This window comes from Pan troglodytes, chromosome 1 (genome assembly GCF_028858775.2).
Source record: "Pan troglodytes isolate AG18354 chromosome 1, NHGRI_mPanTro3-v2.0_pri, whole genome shotgun sequence".
Classification (NCBI taxonomy): Eukaryota; Metazoa; Chordata; class Mammalia; order Primates; family Hominidae; genus Pan; species Pan troglodytes.
This window is the reverse complement of record NC_072398.2, coordinates 23478285-23487932: the sequence shown is the minus strand read 5'-3', so window position 1 is coordinate 23487932 and position 9648 is coordinate 23478285. Positions and strand designations below refer to the sequence as shown.

Sequence of the window (9648 nt, the reverse complement as noted above, 5' to 3'; positions counted from 1 at the left end):
GCAGTGTCCAGCAGCAGCAGAGGGGGCCTGCTCCTGCAGTGCAGGGCTGCCCCACAGGCAGTGTGCTGAGAGCAGCAGCTCTGGGCAATTCTGCAGTCATGTTGATACCCACTTTTAGTTACATGCAGATTAAGGGGCAGTTTATGCAGACATTTCTAGGAAAAGGGTAGTAACTTTTGGGTCCTCGGGTCATTGCCATGGAAGGGGGGTGATAACTCCAGGGGCATGCCCTGGTAAACTGACATGGCACACTGATATGGTGGGCATATCTTATGCTCATCTTCCACCCAGTCCCTGTTTTAGCTAGTCCTCAATTTGGTCTTCAATCTGGTGTCCAAGCCCCACCTCTGGCGTTAAGTCCTGACTCCTACCTATTTCACCATCACTGCAGTTTTAAGAGTAACGAATTTGGGTCCCCTGGTGAAGTGGCCAGAGGCAGAGCTTCTGTGTGAACTATTTGGAGGGGAGGGGAAAGAACTCTCCCAGACTGCAGGTTCTGAAAGGAATACAGAGATGTCAGAGACTGCAGGTGCAAGAGAAAGCTTTTATAGGAGGGTGTAGAATTAAAGGACAAGAGGACTCTACATGTGGATGGAGGAGGGCACCCTGTCCGGCAGTACTGCAAGAGCAAAAGTTTGGAGGTGGGAGTGAGGTGAGTGTGTCTGCCGGCCAGAATTCTTGGGCCAGGGTGAGCAGAAAGGTTGGAGGCCAAGGGAAGGTGGGTGGTGGTGAACCATATCCTGAAGTGTGCAAGGTGACAGTCAGAAGCTTAGAACTCCAGCCCTGGGCCCTGCATGTGGCCTCCTAGCTGTAGTCTGTCCACCAAGATCGTGAGGATGCTGGTGGTTGAAAGAACTGCACCTCTGAGCAGGTGAAGAGAGAAGCTAAGGAGGGGTGATGGCAGAGGCGATGGGACAGGCTTTCTAACGATGAGGGGCTGGGGATCAACGCTCTCACGGAAGCTAAAAGAGCCCCAGCAACCACCCGCCTGGGCCCTGAGCTCCCTCCAAAGCGGGAGGGGATTCACTAAGAGGTTGCTCCCCTGGCATTGAACTCAGCATCCTATACTGGTCCTCACCATGAAGACCCCCAAGAGTGCTTCAGACCATTGCTTCTCACATTCTCTGTTTAAAGACACTAATTTGTTTTTAGATTTCCAAGCATGTCACGGACCAATATGTTTGTTAAATATACTAAGAATGAATTGCTAGAAAGATGAAATTAAAAAGACATACACCGCCAGGTGCAGTGGCTCACGCCCATAATCTCACCACTTTGGGAGGCGGAGGTAGGTGCATCGCTTGAGCCCAGGAGTTCAAGATCAGCCTAGGCAACAAAGTGAGACCCCCGTATCTACAAAACTTAAAAAATTAGCCAGGTGTGGTGGCGCAGCCTGTAGTCCCAGCTATTCTGGAGGCCGAAGTGGGAGGATCGCTTGAGGCTGCAGTGAGCCGAGATCGCACCATTGCACTCCAGCCTGGGTGATAGAGTGAGACTCTGTCTCCAAAAAAAAAAAAGGACATACATCAAGCAAGTTTGGATTTTTGTTTTTAGATTCAACTGACGAAGTTACGGGATCAAACTGCTGTACGAGCTGCCAAACGCTTCTCTCCATTTCTGGCCGCGGGGCCGCGGACCGCCCTTTAAGTAGCCCGTTTTATCCCCGGCAGAGGTGGAGCCTTAGGCAGGCCTAGAGACTTTCCCGGGTCCTCCAGGCCGGGGAACGCCCCGCTCGGAGGCCGGGCTTGGGCGGAGACTGCGCCGGGGCTGCTGAAAACTAGCCGAGGACAGCCAGGGAGCCGGAGAGATCGCGCGCCTGCCGCCGCCGGAGCCTGCGAGCCGAGACCGTAAGCGCCCGGGGCCGGCCGGGCCCGCACTCCCCGGACGCAGACGCGGTTCGGGCTCCGCGCGGGCTCGGCCGCCGGGGTGGGCGGCGGGCCGGGGCGCCAAGGGGTCGGGGCTGCGGTCGGCCCGCAGGGGTGCAGAGGGACTTGTAGTTGGTCCGCCCCCAGCTCCTGCCCCGGCCAGGAGACTGCGCGTGCCGCCTACTGGGGGAAGGAGCCTGCAGGCGACCGCGGACTTCTCGCAGGGAATTCCGCGTCCCAGACTGCGGGCGGACGCCGCAGGGAGGGAGGCTCGCGACCCCGGGAGCGCACCGCGTCCCCTGGCCTGGGCGAGCTCTGCTTCCAGGGCCGTGGCTCGCTCGGCGGTGAAATGCACTTAATTTGTCACCCAAGTCGGAACACTGATTTTCATGCGCGTCCGTGTGAAGAGACCACCAAACAGGCTTTGTGTGAGCAACATGGCTGTTTATTTCACCTGGGTGCAGGCGGGCTGAGTCCGAAAAGAGAGTCAGCGAAGGGAGATAGGGGTGGGGCCGTTTTATAGGATTTGGGTAGGTAAAGGAAAATTACAGTCAAAGGGGGGTTGTTCTCTGGCTGGCAGAGTGGGGGGGTCACAAGGTGCTCAGTAGGGGAGCTTTTGAGCCAGGATGAGCCAGGAGAAGGAATTTCACAAGACAATGTCATCAGTTAAGGCAGGAACAGGTCATTTTCACTTTTGTGGTGGAATGTCATCAGTTAAGGCAGGAACCGGCAATCTGGATGTGTACGTGCAGGCCACAGGGGATATGATGGCTTAGCTTCGGCTCAGAGGCCTGACACTGATCACACCTTTTAGTTGAAATGCGCTTTCATCTCCATCTGCTGCCGCAGCCGCCGCCCCGCACCCCCTCGCTCTGGTCTCGGGATTGAAGGCCAGCCCTCTCCTCTTGTAGAACAGGAAACTTGCCCGGGAGTTCACCTTGTAGTCGAAGCCAGGGAATGTGGTCAACCTGAGCAAAAGCGCCGCGGAGACCGAGTGGCCGCCTGCCTCCCTCCCTGGAAGACGTCGGTTTTCTCTGAGCTTCTGGCTCCTTCCTTGCCCTGGCGGCTCCCGAGATCTTGGAGGTGGGGTGCCTAGCAATGTTGTAATCCTAATTTTGACTTTTTTTTTCTTAAAGTTGAATGCCCCCTCCATAGCCCACCTCCCATTGTTTAAGCTTCAGGTTCTGCAAAGCCTGGATCCGCCCCTACAGGCAACACTCGTTGTCCTGGAAGTTCTGTGAGGGCTCAGCTTGTGGCGGGAGGTGGGAGGTGGGAGGTGAGGGGGACCCATGCACTTGGCAGGCCAGCTTCCAGGACAGCCCTTTGCTGGGATTGATGAGCTGTTGGTGGAAAATTGTTGAGGACCTTGGGGTTGGTGCCTGTTTCGGTACCACTGTGCAGCCTCCTCTGCATCCAGCATAATTTAAAATAAACATTTTCAGGAAGCCACACTTCTCCAGAAAGTAACATTGTTTTCTGGTGTAACGGTTGCCTCCTTCAGGGAGCTAGGTTTGGGGGATAATAGGGGGCCTTTCACTGGCCCTACTTGGTCTGACTTAGCAGCAAAAACTCTGGGAGTGCTCTCCAAGCAGTTTTTCTTTCCCAAATTTCCACACCTAGGAGGCGCTGAGGAGGCATGGGTGGTACTTAGGAACTGCTCACTGTGGAACTGAGGCACAGCGGGGAGCATGCCCTCGTGGGATTTGCAGTTCTAGGGGCAGAGGGATAATAAACAAAATACATTTGTAAACTATAAAGTATGTTAGAAGATGATGTGTAATATGGAGATAAATAAAACTTTAAAGAGGGGAGAGGAGTGCCAGGTGGAAAGGGAAGGCCTCACTGAAGGGTGGCACTGGCATAGACCTGAAGAGTTAGGGAGCAGCCAAGCTGCTGCCTGGGGTGCAGGTGCAAAGGCTGGGGGCAGGAGTGTGCCCAGCTTGAATGGCCTGATGTTTGTGTTTGCAGAGTGTGGGTCAAGCTGATGAGTGACCTACTGGATAAACTGAACTAGCTCAGTCTGTAAGTGAGGGGACTCCTGAGCTTTCTGCGGCCTTCTTCCCAATTCCAGGAAAGGAAGGACCTTCCACGGAAAATAACTGCTCAGCAAGACAGCCAGGGTGAACCTCAGCACCGTCTGTGACAAGCCACATGCTCTCTGCGTGATGCCTCCTGCCTCTCAGCTGTGCCTGAAGCACACTAGCTGGCATGGACTTACGCGGCTGGGAACATCTTCAGGAAGCCCTGAATGAGGGCTCTGTGGGCAGAGGGACCTTTGCAGAAAGGGCATCTTGACCACTGCAGGAGGTGGAGTGACTCTGTTCAGGCCCCTCCTGGGGTGTCCTGGTTCCTGCCTGATGTCTTAAGCATAACTGGCATTTTCAGGGAGCCCAGGTTCACCAATGCACAGTGCCCCTCCTGTCGACCTGATACCCAGGCTTGGTGATTGCTCACCTGGCACCTTGATTCCTGTTCTGGTATCTTGGCCCAGGCCCAGACATGTGAAAGCAGGGGCTACTGAGATTCATTTCTCAGTTCTTACGCCAAGAGGTTCAACCGCATGGATCACAGCTGGGCGTACCAAATAAGGGAGGACCAAGCATGAGCTGGTCACCCCTGCTGAAGAAGTAGCTCGAAGCCCACCCACTCGGGGACAGAGTGGGCACAGATGGAGTAGACAGATAGTGATTCAAGGGGCGCCTAGGATCTCATACTGAAAACCCACCTCTGCTAGGGCCATAAATCCCATCAATAGCAATTCATTCCTTTGAGAGGTAATACAGTGATGTGGGAAGAGGATTGGGCTGGAAAAAAGACTTGGCTCATGTCCCAGCTCTGCCATGAATGTGTCCCCTCTCTGGACCTCATCTGTAAAATGAGGTTAGGCTCAGCGATCTGCAGGCCTTCTTGCAGCTCTGCTATGTGATGATTCTGTGGCAAAGTCTGAAGGGATTTCAGGAAAGGAATGTGTAGGAGGGAAACGGTGAGTTTTGAAGGGACTCAGTGGGCCCTGTAGCCTCTGCTGGGTCCAGTGAAGACACTTCAACTAGAGTGAAGGCCCTGGCCACAGGGTAGGGGAGGCAAAATCTTAAGAGTTCAAGGGCCCTGAGTCAAGGCAGGAGGGTCACTGCCCAGCCCAGCTGGCCCCCTGGGCTGCCTGTGTGTGGTTCTTGACCCAGACCTAGTGGCTTAGGAGCAGAGTCTCCAAGGGGCTGTGGGATAAGGTGGGGATTGCAGGAGGGAGAAGGCACCCCAGCAGTTCCCCCGTTAGGGGACCAAAGCGTTGCCAAGGATCCAGCCGCACCCCTCTCCTGAGGAGGGAGGAGCTGGTGGGCGCTCCGGGAAGAGCTTCCTCTCAACAAGGAGAAAACTGCGCAATCCAATCCTCCGTTATATAACTGAGCACACGATTGTGCAAACCAAGCTCACACTGAGCAGCCTCCCCTATTGTCAAGGTTTATTTACTTTCCCAGGGGAAGTCATAGTTCATCCTTTCTCAGCAGAAAGCAGCCATTTGACTGCCACAGCCTGACCTACGGCATTCCAGGAGATGGGTTCAGAGACCTGGTGTGGAGTCCTCATGCCCACCCGCCCTGCTGTCTGTGTCTTTCCGTCTGTTGCCTGGTGGGTGGGTGTGGTTTAGTGCATGGTCCATCCCCCGCACAGCCACACCCATTAGGCTCTCCAAGGCCTAACTGAGCAAGCTTGCAGAAGAGGGGAAAGTGTTCTTTTCTCTGAGGAGTTAAAGAGACTTCTGGAAAATTCTCCAGCTACTCCACAAACTAAGGATCACAGGCCTTGTTCTTAGGTCAGGAGCAGGAGTTTTTGCTGCCTTTAGCATTTGGGAAGTTTGATGAATAGAGACTGAATTTTAATGTCTTTTTGGTACTTAAGAGCTGGATTAACTACTTCACATATCTGAGCTTCATTTTTAATTCTCTTTAAAACAGAAAAACTGTCTGGGCAAGATGGCGCACACCTGTAATCCCAGCATTTTGGGAAGCTGAGGTGGGTGGATCACTTGAGCCCAGGAGTTCTGAGACCAGCCTGGGCAAGAAAGTGAGACCTCGTCTCTATAAAGAATAAATTAGCTGGGAGTGGTGGAGCACACCTGTAATCCCAGCACTTTAGGAAGCTGAGGCAGGAGGATCTCTTGAGCCCAAGAGTTCAAGACCACCCTGGGCAACATAGCGAGACCCTGTCTCAAATAACTTTTAAAAAGAAAAACTACCTCTTCTTAAGACGGTTGTAGTATGGGAGATGGTGTGTTTAAGTCTTCCCACCCCAGTGTCACAGCTCAGGGCTTCTCTAGCCCTCCTCACAGCGGTTGGGGGTGCCCAGACACATCCTGAAGTCTAGGCCGTGTTCTGAGTGTCTCTGCCACGGGCCCGCCTGGCTGGCTTTAGTCCAGGAGCAGCCTGGACTGTGACTCTTGAAGGCTGTGGGAGGCTGGTGACTGGGAGCAGGAGGTCTCAGTGCGTCCCTGAAGGGTCAGAGAGCCATGCTGTGAGAGGCCAGGAGCAGGCAGCCATTGGCCCTCCAGCCCTCACCAAAGGCCACCACCTCAGCTTGTCCTCTGGCAACTCAGCCTGGGAATTTGCTTTCCCTGTGAAACGAGAGACACTGGCCGCATTGAGGGGTGACTTTCCGGTCCTACAAAATTGTATCCCTCTTTCTGCTAGAACTGGTGAGACTTGGCTAATTTCGGAGAGACTTTAGGAAAGTAAGAGAAATACATTGGTCCCAGTGCCAAGCCCCAAGGCCATCTTTCCAGGTATGGGTATATCCTGCAGTGATAAGAGAAGACTGACTCTTACCAGCTCTTTGGGGGAAATGAATATACTTTCCCACGTCCCAGTTTTTCTGGCTGTGGCAGGACCTGTTTGCTGCCAAGTTGTTCCTGTGGGGAAATAGCAGTGGGCCCAGCAAATGTAGCCACCAGGTCAGGGCACAGCCACCAGGTGGAAGAAGCAACCCTGCCATCTTCCGGTTCCATGTGTGCCTCACTGAGGCAGGACTTCCACACCCTACTAGGAAGGCTGCTATCAGGGTCATAGTGATACCCTGTCAGGACATCGTTTTTGTTTTTGTTTTTTTTTTTTTTTTTTTTGAGACAGGGTCTGGCTCTGTTGTCCAGGCTGGAGTGCAGTAGCGCCATCTCAGCTGTCTGCAAACTCCGCCCCACCAGGCTCAAGCCATCCTCAGCCTCCCAAGTAGCTGGGATTACAGGCGTGCACTACCATGCCCAGCTAATTTTCTTTTCTTTTTTTTTTTTTTTTTGTAGAGACAAGGTTTCACTGTGTTGCCCAGGCTGGTCTTGAACTCCTGGGCTCAAGCGATCCACCTGCCTCAGCCTCCCAAAGTACTGGGATTACAAGCGTGAGCCACGGCACCCGGTCAAGATGGAACATCTTAATTTCAGAGTTGCCTTCAGGACTGTTGATTGAACCCCATAAATATTTTTAGTCTTTTGGGACTTTTAAACTCCTTTTTGAAACCTAAGCATTGCCACAAACAAACTAACCTTTGCCACGACCAAACAACCCAGAACTCGGACCCTGGTCCTCGGGCTGCCCTACAGGAAGCACCCCTAGTCCTCTTGCTGCCCTACAGGAAGCACCCCTAGTCCTCTTGCTGCTCTGCTAGATGAGACGGCAGGCTCAGGTTCCTCCATGAGGCCCGGCTTTCAGTGCTCTCCTGTTACACACTGCAAGGAAGCTTCCAGATCGTGGAGCACATTGTTGAGGAAAAGACACCTTGGGGAGAAGGGGGAGGTGCAGAGTGTGGTTAATGGTGGGAAGGAACTCCGGTAAGTGTGTTATATGATCTGCTCCTATTATCCCCTGGAATAGGAGCCTCTCTCCACTCAAGTAGAGAATGCCAAGGACTGGCCCGGCACGGTGGCTCATGCCTGTAATCCCGGCACTTTGGGAGGCCAAAGCAGGCGGATCGCTTAACAGGAGTTTGAGACCAGCCTGGCCAACATGGCGAAACCCCTTTCCTACTAAAAATACAAAAATCAGCCGGGCATGGTGGTGGCAGGTGCCTGTAATCCCAGCTACTCAGGAGGCTGAGGCATGAGAATTGCTTGAATCTGGGAGGTGGAGGCTGCAATGAGCTGAGATTGCACCATTGCACTCCAGCCTGGGCAATAAAGCAAGGCTCTGTCTTTAAAATTAAAAGAAAAAACAAGTTATTCTAATTTTTTTTAATTTTAAAAGATAAAAAAAGAGAATGTCAAGGACTGAAATTGCATAGAGGGCAATGCTTTTTCCTTATAGGTGGTGAACTGGGTTCTGCTTGAGTTTTTTCTCTGGTAATTTAGAACCAATGGAAGAAACTCAACAGCTCTAATTTTAATTGGCAGAATGTGAGATGGAATGGGACCTCAAATGAAACTCCAGGCCAAGAGCTCATGAGCCCTGCAGCATGTGGGGCGTCTCTCGGTCTTCTTGAGTTCTGTAACTTAAAGTTTGTGTGGCCTTTAAAGAGTGTGGAAGTAGCCGTCCCCTCTCCAAAGGCGCACAGGATTTGGCCAGCCCACCCGCGTGGCCTTCCCCTTCCCCTCTCCAGACCCTCCACAGCAGATGGGGCCACGGAGGCCTGGAGAAGTGGAGTCACTGACCTGAGGCTACATGGCTGGCAGGCAGCAGGGCCAGGCAGCAAAGCAGGCAGTGAGGGCCTAACCGCCCGCGGGCTGGCTCGGGGCTCCCTCAACCACATTGGCATCCCAGTGCCAATCCCAAATTGTTTTCTTTCTATCTCTCCACACATGTAGATAGCATGGAGGTGGAGGGAATTCCCTCCCACACAGAGGGCGATATGCCCCAGAACAGCACTCCTGCCCCCAAGAAGGCTGTCTCCTGACACTTTTTACTGCTCTTTTACTCTCCCCCAGCTTTTTTTTTCCTGCTTGTAAACTGCATTTTTCCTTTCCCTTGGTTTCTGGCTCTAAGCTGTTTTCCCAGGGCTTGGCTCCGGCGCTTGCACAGAGATAAACACGGCCATTGGCCTGGTGCACAATCCCAGTTTGCCTGCATCCGGCCTCTTCCATCCTGAGTCTCCAGGGGTCCCTGGGGTTCAGGGACAATGGCTAAGGGAGAAGCTGGGAGTTCCCCCCAGGGTTTGCCTCCATCACTCTTGAGCCAGCCAAGGGAGTGGGGCTGGGAGCTTCAGGATAGCTTTTGGGAAGCCCCTGGGAGCCCCAAGGCTTGGGTAGCTGCTGACAGGGAGTTCGCAGCAGGGACGCTCCCAGGCTCCCATCCTGCGTCCGCTTGGCAGGCAGGCCAGGAATGGGAGGGAAGCCATCTGTTTTTCTCTTTCCACTGGATGTTCCCTTCGCCTTCCCCAGGGAGGAGTGATGAGGCTGGGGTGCTGGGGAGGGCAGTATGGGGGCAGGCTTGGGACCAGGCCTGCAGAAGCAGCAGACCCTCCAAGCCCACCTACCTCTCTGGCCTGGCATCTGAGGGGCAGGTCATGCCATAGTTTTTCCCTTACCCTCTCTGCCCCCACACTTTCCTCCCCAAAGTGGCAGACTTCCCCCAGGAGAAGCACTGGCTTTTCACGCTGCTGTGAGTCTCAGTCACTATTAGAGAAACGCAGTCAGAGCCAGGCCTGCCCAACTGTCGCAGGGCTGGGTCCACCTCATGGCCTTTGTTCTGGAAAAATACTTGGGCATTCTGCCCTGCAATGCACTTAGCCAAGGCCGGGCACATGGCAAGTGCTGAGTCATGGCCGGCTAGCACTTTACTGCGATTTTAGGAGCACTTTCTTGTGGTGAGGT

The 9648-nt window shown here is 53.7% G+C and overlaps 1 protein-coding gene across 4 annotated transcripts in view; it reads left to right on the top strand.

Annotated features, from left to right (window-relative positions):
- Positions 1 to 1433: 1433 nt before the first annotated feature.
- Positions 1434 to 9648, top strand: part of EPHX1 (epoxide hydrolase 1) — a 35282-nt gene continuing 27067 nt past the window's right edge. The window contains exons 1-2 of one of the 4 annotated variants that reach the window (XM_063791360.1): positions 1555 to 1847; positions 2777 to 2948. The gene's annotated coding sequence lies outside the window, so the exon portion shown is untranslated. Of the gene's footprint in view, positions 2294 to 2714; positions 2949 to 9648 lie in introns of all 4 variants that reach the window. The other 3 variants (XM_063791366.1, XM_016939836.4, XM_063791374.1) reach the window with 3 other exon arrangements.